This window comes from Helianthus annuus, chromosome 9 (genome assembly GCF_002127325.2).
Source record: "Helianthus annuus cultivar XRQ/B chromosome 9, HanXRQr2.0-SUNRISE, whole genome shotgun sequence".
Taxonomy (NCBI): Eukaryota; Viridiplantae; Streptophyta; class Magnoliopsida; order Asterales; family Asteraceae; genus Helianthus; species Helianthus annuus.
Window position 1 is genome coordinate 7,185,052 of NC_035441.2, and position 14,727 is coordinate 7,199,778.

General features: G+C 42.2%; 1 non-coding gene across 1 annotated transcript; it reads left to right on the forward strand.

Moving 5' to 3' along the window:
- The first annotated feature begins 12,652 nt into the window (after positions 1 to 12,652).
- Positions 12,653 to 12,759, forward strand: LOC118482332. The gene has a single exon (XR_004868375.1). It is a non-coding gene; the product is annotated as a small nucleolar RNA R71 (small nucleolar RNA).
- The last annotated feature ends 1,968 nt before the right edge of the window (positions 12,760 to 14,727 follow it).

The following is a 14,727-nucleotide window of genomic DNA, read 5'->3' on the forward strand; positions in this document are numbered from 1 at the left end:
AACCGGGTCAATATAGCAAATGGTCGATTCAAACGAGCGTAAACAAGTTTATATACTTAATATCATGTTTTATGAGTGTCAAAACAGGTTTCATAACATATACATTACAGATTATGTATAAAACGGCAAAATAGCTTTCTGTTGACTTTTTAAGTGTGCGTTTGACTCGATATTTGACATAGTTAGAGTGGTGATCAGAGGGAACCCTTTTAGGGGTGTATTACCCACATTAATACCAACTCATAACTACCTTTGATTCGTCATAAGACTGAACCATCACGAATTTATTTTAAAGTCAAACCGTATTTACGACGGTTTGGTTTCTAGTGATTTTCTAAGCATAAATTGAACTACAAAGGATCTTATGAACTTACAGAAGTTAGGACTTGCTTAGAGAGCAATGAGGAACACTTGAGAGCCTTTAGAATGACCAGAGAAGTGTTGTTGTGTTGTGATGAAAGTTATGAACACAAGTATGCTATTTATAGCCAAAGTCAAGGTCCAAGATCATCACACAACACCCTACAACTGATCATGGATGGTTGGCATGTGTCCTAGAGGGTTATGGGTTGTGTAGGGGGCACCCATGCTGCACTAATTGTCCAAATGATCGTTCACAAGTTCAAAAGGCAAGTCTGTCCAAACATTCTGCATCTGGGCGTCCCACGCGGCCCGCATGGGAGTTCCATGCATGTTTTAATGCGGGTCGCCTGAGATTCAAATATCAGGTGAGTAAAAGAGGTGGCTCGCGGCCCGCCTCAACTTAACCCGAATCTTCACGCGGGTCACGAGAGGTTAGATTTCCAGAAATTTTAAATCTTTTGAAATGATTATCAGAATCTGGTAATTAATAACGAAATCTTTCGTAATGATTTACCTGACCTTTCGGGTTTGAAGGGGTAACTTTGCGGTTTGGCCCTCGGTTAATTACAACTAAGGACCTCGTGTTATTTACCCGCGTTGTTAAGTCCCCATTTAGTTTATTAATTATTCAGAAGGCCTTAACTTTCATTATTGACGCTTTTAACCCTTCTTATACGAATTCGATTATACTTTCTCGTTTTAAAACGGAACTTCGCGGAATTTATACAATATGTTCTTGTCAGCGTATAATACTGTTACAAAGCCTCGGGAGCGTTAAAGGGTCACTCAGAGGTATAATTTAAACATGTTGACACAGTTAACCCCTGTAGCTTGTAATCTCTCACTTTCTTCCGCGTTTCGCTTCCGTACGATCCATGATTTATTCGTTTGAAGGTACAAGCACCATTTAGGGTTACTATACAGTATATTTACCCTTGTTTGACATTTATAACCCTCGAATTTATATACTTTCAAGGTTTGTCAATATTAATCCTTTATTTAATATCAATGCCACGTGTAAACAAATGACACGTGTTAATACATTTTTGGACACAAAAATTCGAGGTGTTACATCCTCACCCCCTTAAAATAAATCTCGACCCGAGATTTACTCAAATAAATAGGGGTATTTTTCTTTCATTGTGTCTTCGACTTCCCACGTATATTCGGGACCTCTACGAGCATCCCATTTGACTTTTACAATCGGTACGTGCTTTCTGCGAAGCTTTTTCACCTGTCGATCTTCAATCGACAACGGTTTTTCTACAAACTTTAAGCTCTCATCTATATGCACATCCGTGTGTGGAATCACCAATGATTCATCGGCGAAGCACTTTTTGAGATTGCAGATGTGGAACACATTGTGAATTCCATTGAGCTCTTCAGGCAAGTTCAACTTATAGGCGACTGATCCGACACGTTCAATGACCTCAAAAGGTCCTATGTATCTCGGACTCAGTTTGCCTTTCTTGCCGAAACGCATCACCCCCTTCCAGGGTGATACTTTAAGCAACACTTTTTCACCCACTTCAAAGTGAAAATCCTTACGCTTTGGATCAGCGTAACTTTTCTGCCTATCGCGGGCAGCCTTGAGACGTTCCCGTATCTGGACAATCTTGTCCGTTGTCTGGAAAACTATCTCCGGTCCCGATAATTGGACCTCTCCTACTTCCGCCCAACAAACAGGCGATCTACATTTCCTACCGTATAATGCCTCGAAAGGCGCAGCCTTTATGCTGGTATGGTAGCTATTATTGTAGGAGAATTCGATTAGGGGTAGATTCTTATCCCAGTTACCACCTAAATCGATCGCACACGCGCGTAGCATATCTTCTAACGTTTGAATGGTACGCTCACTCTGACCGTCCGTCTGTGGATGGTAAGCCGTACTGAAGTTCAAATGCGTGCCCAAAGATTGCTGGAAACTCTTCCAGAAGTGAGACGTGTATCTAGTATCCCGGTCGGAGATAATAGACACAGGTATGCCGTGTAAGGTTACAATCTTATCAACATAAAGTTGGGCTAACATATCGGAGCTATACGTCTCCTTGATGGGTAGAAAATGAGCTGATTTAGTCAGCCTATCGACTATGACCCATATTGTATCGTTTCCTTTCCTGGTTTTGGGTAACTTGGTTATGAAGTCCATAGTTACGCATTCCCACTTCCACTCAGGAAGTTCAGGCTGTTGTAGCAAGCCAGACGGCTTTTGGTGCTCGGCTTTGACTTGAGCACAAGTCAAACACTTTGCTACGTGGGCGGCCACAGACTTTTTCAAGCCTATCCACCAATAATTCGCCTTTAAATCTTGATACATCTTGTCTGCACCAGGATGGACCGAATATTTGGAACTATGGGCTTCCTGGAGGATAACATCTCGTAGTCCTCCATAAATCGGAACCCATATACGTCCGTTCAGTCTAAGGATTCCATCCTTGCTAAGAGTTAACTGCTCCTCAGTTACTCCTAACTTTTCATTAGGATAATTAGCTTCCAACACAGCCTCTCGCTGTGCAGCTAAAATCCTTTCAATTAAATTGTTCTTGACCTCAATACTCTTGGCATTGATTCGAATAGGTTTTACCCTTTCTTTCCTGCTTAAGGCATCAGCGACCACATTCGCTTTGCCGGGATGGTACCTGATCTCGCAATCATAGTCATTCAAGGTTTCCATCCAACGACGCTGCCTCATGTTCAACTCCTTCTGATTGAACAGGTGCTGGAGGCTTTTGTGATCAGAATAAATCACAAATTTAATACCATAAAGGTAATGCCTCCACAATTTCAGGGCAAATACAACGGCACCCAACTCCAAATCATGGGTGGTGTAATTCTTTTCGTGCACCTTTAATTGCCGTGAAGCGTAGGCAATAACCTTGCCCTTCTGCATAAGCACACACCCCATGCCTGTGTGTGATGCATCGCAGTAAACTACGAATTCTTCTGTACCCTCAGGTAAGGTCAACACAGGTGCGTTGCTCAGCTTTTGCTTCAGGATTTCGAAGGATTCTTGCTGCTTTGGGCCCCAGTTGAACTTTTCTTTCTTCTTGGTTAGGGAAGTCAAGGGCGCAGCAATCCTTGAAAAATTCTCAATAAATCTCCTGTAGTATCCTGCTAATCCCAGGAAACTACGAATTTCGGTAGGCGTCTTTGGCTCTTGCCAGTTCATGATGGCCTCTACCTTAGCGGGATCCACTTAGATACCACGCTCACTTACAACGTGACCTAAAAACTGAACCTCTCGTAGCCAGAATTCACATTTCGAGAATTTGGCGTAGAGTTTCTCACGCTGTAGTAATTCGAGAATGCAACGGAGGTGCTTCTCGTGGTCAGCTTGGTTCTTGGAATATATAAGGATATCGTCGATGAAGACTATGACAAATTTGTCCAAATACGGCTTGCAGACGCGATTCATGAGATCCATGAATGCAGCCGGTGCATTTGTGAGCCCAAAAGGCATCACTAGGAACTCGTAATGACCATAGCGAGTCCTAAATGCTGTCTTATGTACATCCTCATCTCTGACCCTTAGCTGATGATAGCCCGACCTTAAGTCGATCTTTGAGAAGTAGCTCGCTCCTTGCAGCTGATCGAATAGATCGTCGATCCTTGGCAAAGGATATCTATTCTTTATGGTAACTTTGTTTAGCTCTCGGTAATCGATGCACAGACGCATCGATCCGTCCTTCTTCTTTACAAATAGGACAGGTGCTCCCCAGGGAGATGAACTAGGTCTGATAAAACCTTTTGCCAGCAGTTCATCCAACTGGGTCCTCAGTTCCTTCATTTCCGTTGGAGCCAGCCTGTAAGGTGCTCTTGCTATCGGAGCTGCTCCAGGAATGATGTCTATTCTGAACTCCACTTGTCTATCTGGTGGCAAACCAGGTAGTTCTTCAGGAAAAACCTCGGGGTATTCAGAAATGACAGGAAGATCCTCGATCTTCGGCTTAGGTTCTTCTATTATCACCTGAGCCATGTAAATTACGCAGCCTCTGTTCAAACACCTTGAAGCTTTGAGCATAGATACGTCCTCGGGTAATCCGTACTGCGTGTCTCCTCGAATGGTGAGCGATTCACCACTCGGAGTCTTTAATACTATATGCCTTTTGCCGCAAATGATTTGGGCCTGATTATGGGATAACCAGTCCATGCCTAGAACAATGTCGAAACCCGCTAGTTTGAAGGGAAGTAGAGATAGAGGAAAAGAATGGTTCTTAATGGACATTTCACATCCCTCTAGAACAGTGGAGACGGTTTCTATCGTGCCGTCTGCTAACTCTACTTCGTAATTCATATCTAGGGTTTTGATCGGCATGTTCAATAGTTTACAAAACTTTTGGTCTACAAAGGACTTATCAGCGCCAGAATCGAAAAGTACTCTTGCAAATATATTATTTACGAGAAAAGTACCTGTAAGCACATTGTCGTCCTGAACTGCCTCCTTTGCATCCATGCGGAAGACTCTAGCATTAGTCTTCTTTGTCTCCTCCGCCTTCCTGGCGTTCTTAGGGCAGTTACTCTTGATATGCCCCTTTTCGTTGCAACCATAGCAGGTTGCATCCTTGATCTTCTTGCATTCCACAGTCTTATGATCCTTGGACTTGCACAGTCCACAGGAAGGAGTCTTTGGTTGTGACTGTGAATTCGATGCAAACCTGCACTTCCTAAAGTGGGGTTTCTTGCAGATTTTGCAGTTGGGCCTTTCACCAGCTTGCCCATCTTTCTTCGTCTCCGACCCTCTTTTGCCATCACCGTTTCCACGGTGCTTCTTTCCTGACCTTCGTGAGGTATCATCCTCACGTTTCCTCTTCTCAGCCTCCTTGCTCCTTAGCATCCTCAGACGGACAGCATCTAAAGTGAGAGACAAGGAGAGGTCAGTAACTGACCTGAAGGTCGTCGGCTGAGAGGCCTTCACGCTAGCCTTTATCGCAGGCTCCAAGCCCCCAATGAAACGGGCGATTCTTCTAGACTCTGGTGTCACAAGGTACGGAACCAGGCGAGACATCGTATTGAAGCTCGTCAAATAAGCCTGGCAGTCCAGGTTCGTCATCACCAGTGACACAAAGTCAGCCTCGATCTTCTCAACCTCATGCTGAGGGCAGTAGTTTTCCTTAATGAGAGCAATAAATTCCTCCCATGTCATCTTGTATAAAGCAGACTTACCAGATGCCTGCACCAACGCTCTCCACCATGCCAGGGCCTCGCCCTTAAATGACTGGGACACAAACTTCACCACATCCTTCTCTGCGCACCCACTGATGTCCACAATAGTGTCCATCTCATCCAGCCAGGTGATACAATCAACAGCACCTTTCTCCCCCGTAAATTCCCGGGGCTTACAAGATGCAAAATACTTGTAGGTGCAACCCTTGGCACCAGATGCATCAGTGTACTCTCGTTCACGACGAATACTATTTTCAGCTGACGAGTGGTTGTCGTCATCTTTCTTGGGTTGAGAGGGTGGTTTGGAGTGTCTTTGGTTTGGAGGGTGGTTTTGTTACAGATCTGCTATGAGACTCAGTGTATTGACGATCAAGAGCTGCCTGGACAGCGTTGTCAATTAGAGCCTTTAGCTGTGCGCCTGTCAGATGCACTGGCGCATTGTCGTAGTCATCTTCATTTGTATGGCTATTCTCTCCATTGGGATCCGCCATTGTAACTTGAATCTGTTACAGAAGATAACAAAATTTTATTCAGGAGATTATTATATAATTGTCCTTTATGACAATTTGTCAACCATGGTAACAGAGACCATATTTGGTTATCTTATTACTCACTTAGTTTTAGGATTTGAATACATCCTATTTTAGCTATAACAATAATATTGGAGGCATAAAGCCTAATCACGAGGATGTTTTATAATATTAGCCGAGATTTCAGAGAATCAAAGGCATAGAGGTTTGAACCGTAGTTCTTTTACCCCGTTCTGGCAGGGAGTCATAGACCACCACTGTCTTTTGTCTTTATAAGACAATTATTACGGCCCATAGGCACTACACCTCTAATGGATGTTTTAATATGGTTGGCCCGTAGGCACTACATCACTTAATGGATTTTTAATAGGATTTGGCCCGTAGGCACTACATCACTATTGGATGTTTTAATACGATTGATCACCTTCATTGGTGATTTAACCCACGATTATAAATCATTTAGTTGGGCTTTGAAATCCTTAAAGGATTATTGTATAAGAATGACGTGCGTGATTTTAACGAATCACATCTGCCATGATTGTTAACATGCTTGCAGCGGTTAACAAGGAAATCTGAATCTTTTTAATTAAGTCCTACCATCTTGGCCGGATCTTAAAAGACACCAGGCTAGGTTTCACTCGTAAGATTCTTTATTTAGGCAGATCAATTTAAAAGGAATGGTTTTGATTTATTTCATACATATTAAAACAAAACTCATAACATACATTCTATAATTTCAAATACAGTCACATATTGCCCTAAATGGGTCTTTCAAATAGTACATACCTCCATAGAGATTTAAGAATAAGTGACAAGTCCACGCAGGGACTAACATAAGATAAGTGTCCATGCAAGGACTAAAAGATAAGTCCACGTAGGGACTGAAATACGATAAGTGTCCACGCAGGGACTTATTTAAAAGTAGACATTACATTAAGTACAATTATTAAGGGCTAGTGGTCACGTTTCTTCTTTTTGCCCTTTAGTAGGTTCGCCAAGCCTTTGAGAAATCCTCGGTGGCTTTTCTTCTCTTCCTCGAACTCTCTCTCCACACGATCTAGTCGATGGAGTATTTCTTCCTGTTCAGGAGGAGAGAATCGTGGTTGTGGCGCGTGTTGCGGAACTGGGGGTCTGGGAGGTATTGGATACCCATGAGCTGAGTAGTCCGGTGGTCCCATGTTCCCATGAGCTCCGTCAGGGTAGCGTGCATTATATCTAGCCGACACCACATATGGGTCGCGTTCATAATTGTAGTTGTATTGTGCTTGTGACGGTTCGAACGGGTTGTAAGCCGTTGGACCCGTGTAAGCAGGTATGGGTTGGTCGTACCCAATTGGTGGCGAATTTGGTGCAGCTGGTGCAGAGTTCGCCTCCTGTATAGGACTTGAAGGTCCTTCTTCTTGTAGTGGCGGGTAGTGGCTACTACTAGAGTGTCGAGGGGTGCTGAAGTGGATACCCCCTCCTCCTCGTGTGGACATACGAGCATTTGTCCTCCTACGCCTTGGCGGATCAGGTATCACTGGTTGCGCCGGTGGCGGAGGTGGTGGCGTAACTGCCACAAAGCGTGAATCCTCAGAGGGATCCTGTGGATGTCGCGGTTGTTGTGATGTCTGTTGAGGTGGTGTGTAGTACCACTCATGTCGGTCAAACAACGCTTGGAAACTATCTGGCCCCTGATAGGGTGTGCCATGGAGGGATGACCCATCAGAGACTTCTATCGGATGCGTGGGCGTACCACGAGCAGGTTCTGTTGGATCAGTATCTTCGTCCATATGATCCTCGGAGAAATGATCTTGCGGCCCTAATGGAACAAAGCCTGAAGGTTCCTGTATGTAGTCAGCTGGATTAAACTGACCTATGAAGTATGGAGTAGGGTCGTCGTAATTTCGGTGCGATACCGAACGTTGTAGAGGTATGAAGGAAGGTTGTGGGTTGTTGGGATCATTTTCTGAGTTTGGCCCAAAGGAGTGCCGGTATGATGGCGTTGAGCTGTGCGAGGTGGAATGCCTCGCGGGTTCGTAGAGGTCTCTTCGTCGTTGTGGTTCTTCGCTCCTTGTCATCGAAGGAGGTCTTGTACCTGACGGTCCAGCTTCATGATCGTGATGTGTCACGATATCTCCTCTGCCTCTTCTTCCCCTTCCTCTTCCTCGGAATATTACTGGCGGCATGTTTCCTGCTTTATAAAACTTTAAATACCCATAATAAAAGAAAAAGACAAAATTGGAATAACAATTCGAATTCGTCCTAAGTTCTTGTCTAGACTCAAGTATGTGCAATTGTGTCATTGAGATTAAACACATTAGGATAGTGTTTAATTCACTCAATGTTGGCTCTGATACCAACCTGTCACACCCCGATTTCCACGTGTATCACCGGTGGGCCCGGTGGGGGATTACCGTGACGATGTTGGCAACAATATAGTCAAACCACACAATTATATAAATGCACAGCGGAAGCTTTAAAGATAATTATATACTTCAACCTCTGGTTGTAATATCAAATGTATTACAGAAGTCGAATGTATCCACAGCGGATCAAAATAATAAAATATTGTTCATTCAGATTCGGCATCGAGTTTGCGAGACTATTCGTGATGCTTAGGAAGCTACTACCAGCCAATTTCGTATAGTACCTGCACTTAATCTTTTTGGGGAAAAATACGTCAGTTTACACTGGTAAATACGTTCAACTGACACATTTTAAAATGTTTATTAAAATTGATTTGAATGCACAAGGCACAAACTCTTTTATAACTTGGGAAAATCATAATAATCTTGTGAACGTTTTACATGTTCTTTTATGCGTTCAGTAGCCCGGGTCGTGCCAGGTTAAAGATTTATAGACACACCACATTGCATAAAACCGTAGTATAAAAACCAACGGCTACGTCTTTTAATTTAATGTCGACAATATATACCGAGTGTACGCCTACACCGGGATGTCGATGGTCGTGGCCATTTCGTAAAATGATGCCAAGGATATCCGGGACAACGGTCATTAAACCCCCCAAAGGCTTTTAAGAAACAAAACTGTTTAAATGAGCCGATCATATTATTTAATTAACCACCTAAGCGATGGAAAAATATAATGCTCAATCAAGCGGTATTAATATACCGTAACCCAAGCCCATATAGGGGAAATAAGTTAAAGTATTTACCTTTGCAAGTATATTTCCTTAATTTGATTAAATCACCGATAGCTTTTACTGGGCTCCTAATCTGGAACGAAGGTTTTAATTAACCTCTTAGAATCCTAACGAGTCTTTATAATGGCCGTAGCCTAGACCGGTTGGTTCCGATATGTGAATACGGTTTAATCGCGCGAAAAGGCGAAAACCGAGAATGGAGTGTGATTCTGACCCAACAAGTTCAGAGACTTGTTTTATATAGGTCTAAGGTTCACACTCTGGATTTTGGGGTCCAAATAATATAATTTGACCCGTATCGGCTAATTTATGAAAACTAGTTTCATAAGCCGAACCGTGCGCGCAATAGGCGAAACGGTTAACCATGAGAGTCCTACGCTTATTTCCTAGGTCAATATGCCTTGAAGAGGTTGTGGTATCAGTAGGATACCTTCCGTGATGCCCGTAACGAGTTTAAGTTAATATTACGCCCCGTAGGGGCTTTTCGGTCATTTTAAAGACTTTAAAAGGGCTTTTCGAGTTCTACAGGAAATCTGAGTTTCCCGAACAGTTTATAAAGTCTAAAATACTTTATTTATTATTTAAAATCAGTAGCAACTGGAATCGGGTCAAAAGACCTTGTAGAACTCACGTTTTGGCCGAAAAGGGCATATTCGGTATTTACCGAACCGTAGCCATAACCGCAGGTTATGAGCAAGGTAAAAATTATTAAAAATCTCTAAAATTCCCAAAATATTATTTTATAACAGTGGGTAAAAGTTTTGGTGACGAAATCTTGGTTTAGATAGGTGTTATGCTAATTGCGCCTTTTATTACAAAAGTTTATTTTAAATCGCGTTATTTAGCATAACTCTCATTCTAGACCTCGGATTGACGTGAAACTTTAAGGACATGCTTATAATTTAGTAAGCAAGGTTATGGTCTGTTCACGTGTCCGAAATACTCGTTTTATTTTCAAAAGGCCGTTACGGCCAACTTTTAGGCGATTAACGGAAATGCGTAAAAGACTCGGACAATTCATGAACCGGTCACAGAGGGTTATACCAACATGTAACCTGGTCCTAAGAGAGTCCTAAGGCATATCTATACCTCACTAAAACGGGTCAGAACTGAAGTCAAAGCAAAAGTCAAACTTTTGCGACATTCGGCTCCGAACCGGGTCAATATAGCAAATGGTCGATTCAAACGAGCGTAAACAAGTTTATATACTTAATATCATGTTTTATGAGTGTCAAAACAGGTTTCATAACATATACATTACAGATTATGTATAAAACGGCAAAATAGCTTTCTGTTGACTTTTTAAGTGTGCGTTTGACTCGATATTTGACATAGTTAGAGTGGTGATCAGAGGGAACCCTTTTAGGGGTGTATTACCCACATTAATACCAACTCATAACTACCTTTGATTCGTCATAAGACTGAACCATCACGAATTTATTTTAAAGTCAAACCGTATTTACGACGGTTTGGTTTCTAGTGATTTTCTAAGCATAAATTGAACTACAAAGGATCTTATGAACTTACAGAAGTTAGGACTTGCTTAGAGAGCAATGAGGAACACTTGAGAGCCTTTAGAATGACCAGAGAAGTGTTGTTGTGTTGTGATGAAAGTTATGAACACAAGTATGCTATTTATAGCCAAAGTCAAGGTCCAAGATCATCACACAACACCCTACAACTGATCATGGATGGTTGGCATGTGTCCTAGAGGGTTATGGGTTGTGTAGGGGGCACCCATGCTGCACTAATTGTCCAAATGATCGTTCACAAGTTCAAAAGGCAAGTCTGTCCAAACATTCTGCATCTGGGCGTCCCACGCGGCCCGCATGGGAGTTCCATGCATGTTTTAATGCGGGTCGCCTGAGATTCAAATATCAGGTGAGTAAAAGAGGTGGCTCGCGGCCCGCCTCAACTTAACCCGAATCTTCACGCGGGTCGCGAGAGGTTAGATTTCCAGAAATTTTAAATCTTTTGAAATGATTATCAGAATCTGGTAATTAATAACGAAATCTTTCGTAATGATTTACCTGACCTTTCGGGTTTGAAGGGGTAACTTTGCGGTTTGGCCCTCGGTTAATTACAACTAAGGACCTCGTGTTATTTACCCGCGTTGTTAAGTCCCCATTTAGTTTATTAATTATTCAGAAAGCCTTAACTTTCATTATTGACGCTTTTAACCCTTCTTATACGAATTCGATTATACTTTCTCGTTTTAAAACGGAACTTCGCAGAATTTATACAATATGTTCTTGTGAGCGTATAATACTGTTACAAAGCCTCGGGAGCGTTAAAGGGTCACTCAGAGGTATAATTTAAACATGTTGACACAGTTAACCCCTGTAGCTTGTAATCTCTCACTTTCTTTGCGTTTCGCTTCCGTATGATCCATGATTTATTCGTTTGAAGGTACAAGCACCATTTAGGGTTACTATACATTATATTTACCCTTGTTTGACATTTATAACCCTCGAATTTATATACTTTCAAGGTTTGTCAATATTAATCCTTTATTTAATATCAATGCCACGTGTAAACAAATGACACGTGTTAATACATTTTTGGACACAAAAATTCGAGGTGTTACAAGAAGCCTTCTCTTGTTGGGGCGGTGTTGTGCTTTCCTCAGTTGGTGGTGGCGGAGCTTCTGCGGGACCCACGGTACGGTTTCTTAATGCTATGAGATGAACTTGTGCTTTCGGGTTTGTTTCGGTATTACTTGGTAATGCGCCTTGTGGTCTCTCGGAGAAATTTTGAGCTAGTTGATTTATTTGTTTCAATGTTTTGTATACTAGCTTGTTGATTTCTAAAATTCGATTCCAATTGTTGAAATCGATCCGAGTTTTTCTTTTCAGTGTCGGAGATGAGGCGAGATATAGTATCTTCAAGCCTTTCTCGTCCACCTTGTTGTTGAGGGAAATTTTGTGACTCATTTCTTGGTTGTTGAAAGTTTGTTCGTTGGTTTAGGCTTTGTTGGTTACTACTATTGCCGGGTTCTCTCCAACCAAGGTTAGGGTGGTTACGCCATCCTTGGTTGTAGGTACCCGTTGGAGGACCCGATGGCCTAGGTCTATTATCAATGTAGTTTACCGACTCTGATTGATTATCTGTTTCTTTCATACAACTCCAATTTTCATGTGGCCCACCACACCCTTCACAAGCCATAACCGAGACCGTTTTTGTCATTTCTAACTTTTTAATTTTTGAAGAAAGGGCCTTGATTTGAGCTTGTAAAGAAGTGCTTTCATCAACCTTATGGGCGCCTGGGGCAATAGATTTATTGCCTCGGGGAGTGTGCCACTAAAAATTGGTTTGAGCAATTTCCTCGATTTGATTGTATATTTCATGTGGGCGGCGATTACCTAAAAGTCCCCCGGAGCTAGAGTCAAGTGTTTGTCTCGTGTGTGGCAACAACCCGTTGTAGAAAGTGGATACTTGTTGCCATACCGCAAGACCGTGATGGGGACACTTTCGCAATAGCTCCTTGAACCTTTCCCAAGTTTCATATAAGGATTCCCCATCCTCTTGTGAATATGTATTAATTTCAGTTATTAATTTAGTTGTTTTAGCGGGAGGGAAATACTTATATAGAAATTTTTGGGCTAGTTCATCCTAGGTGTTTACCGAACCAACTGGGAGGGCGTTGAGCCAAGCTTTTGCTCGGTCTTTTAGTGAAAATGGAAACATTCGAAGGCGGATGGCGTCATTTGATGATCCATTGATCCGAAAGGTATCACATATTTCTAAGAAATTAGTAATATGTAGATGGGGATCCTCGTCCGCAAGCCCATGGAAGGTTGTGGAGTTTTGAAGCATTTGTATCAAATGTGGCCGAAGTTCGAAGTTGTTGGCTTCAACATTCGGTGCATTGATAGCGGCGCCGAGATTACCCACGGTAGGTCGTAGGTAATCCATGAGGGTACGTTGGTCCGCCATTGGAAGTGGGTTCCCCGGAACCTTCTCTTGGTTTTTAGCTTTAAGTCTTTTTCTGAGAAAGCGTTCGGGTTCTTCTAGAGGTTCTTTTATGTCTCTACTAGAACTGGAGCTCATACACTACGTTGAAAGTTCAAATGTGGTGTCTGGTTCCAAGCCCTGCAATAAAAACAGAAAAGAATGCTGGTCAGGAAGTTCACCACGGCCCCGTGCTCAGTGAACACGACCCGTGGTCGGAGATACAGCAATTTTTTTCCAGATCCCTGTTACTGGAAAGTTGGACACGGCCCCGTGTTGCACCGACACGGCCCCGTGCTCAGCCCTCTGTAACTCGAAAAAAAAACTGCCAGTGACACTGCTGGGCACGGCCCGTGTCCGACCAGGCACGGCCCGTGCTGAGCTCTGCAGAAACGGAAAAATTAAGAAAATCCTAAAAAAATAAAAAGAAAATAGAAAAATGATTAGGCCGTTGATTCCTAACTTTCTTAAAATCCTTGTGTCCCCGGCAACAGCGTCAAAAACTTGATGCGTGTCAGTGTGTATATGTTTAGGAATATATTTGTAAGCCCTTTTTACACTTTTTAGCCAAGTTTTAAATTTATAAAACACGATATTTACTAACACTAAACACACATATGGGCAAGTGCACCCATCGTGGACGTAGTATAGGGTTGGTAAGATACCGAGGTCGTCCAAGGACACAAGAGCTTTTAGTACCGGTTTATCCTCAATGTCTAATCAATCAAAATGTTAGAAAAACGTTTTTAAACTAAGAAAATAAAACTAACTAAAATGCTGAAAAATAAAATAAAAATAAAACAGATAGACAAGATGAATCACTTGGATTCGACTCGTGTGTAGTGTAACCTCTGATTATTTTTGCACTTTTGCACTTGTTTAAGAGATTATCTTAGTTATTGTAGTAGGCCCCTCTTTTGAAGGCGACGTTACCCTCAATCCAGTAGTTTGAGTCAGCAAGGATACAATCCTAAAGGGTCGGATTATTGAAAGATAATTAATTAAGTTATTAATGCATAATGTGGTAGGCCCCTCTTTTGAAGGCGACGTTACCCTCGGCTAAGTAGTCTGAGTCAGCAGGGATACACTCCTAAGTAGTCGGGTTAAAGTTTTAATAGTAGTTTAACTTATGAGGGGATCAAAGAGTTTGGACCCCCGCCATCCAATACCTTTGCGTATTGAAGGAGGTCCTACTAAATTTGACCCAGGTCCTTTCCAGGATCTACACACTGAACAATGGCAAGACTCTTACCAAACCGTTCCCTTAACCCCCGACCAGGTAGCCAACATACCTCCATATAGACCGTGGAGATATGAATGGTGAAAATCTTTTATTTTATATAGACAGTAAAATAATGCCAAGACACCACGGACAAACGATAAGGAAGAATCACCTTCAACATAAGAAACTAGTAATTAAAGTCATTAATACAAAACCAACTAAAAAGTGCAAAACATTAAAAATAAAAAGTATTACACTAAACACTTATCTTCACCAAGTGATGTAAGAGACTTAGGCAAACATGGCCTTTGATTGTCAAGAACTCTTACGATCAATCTTGGATCCCGAGACGA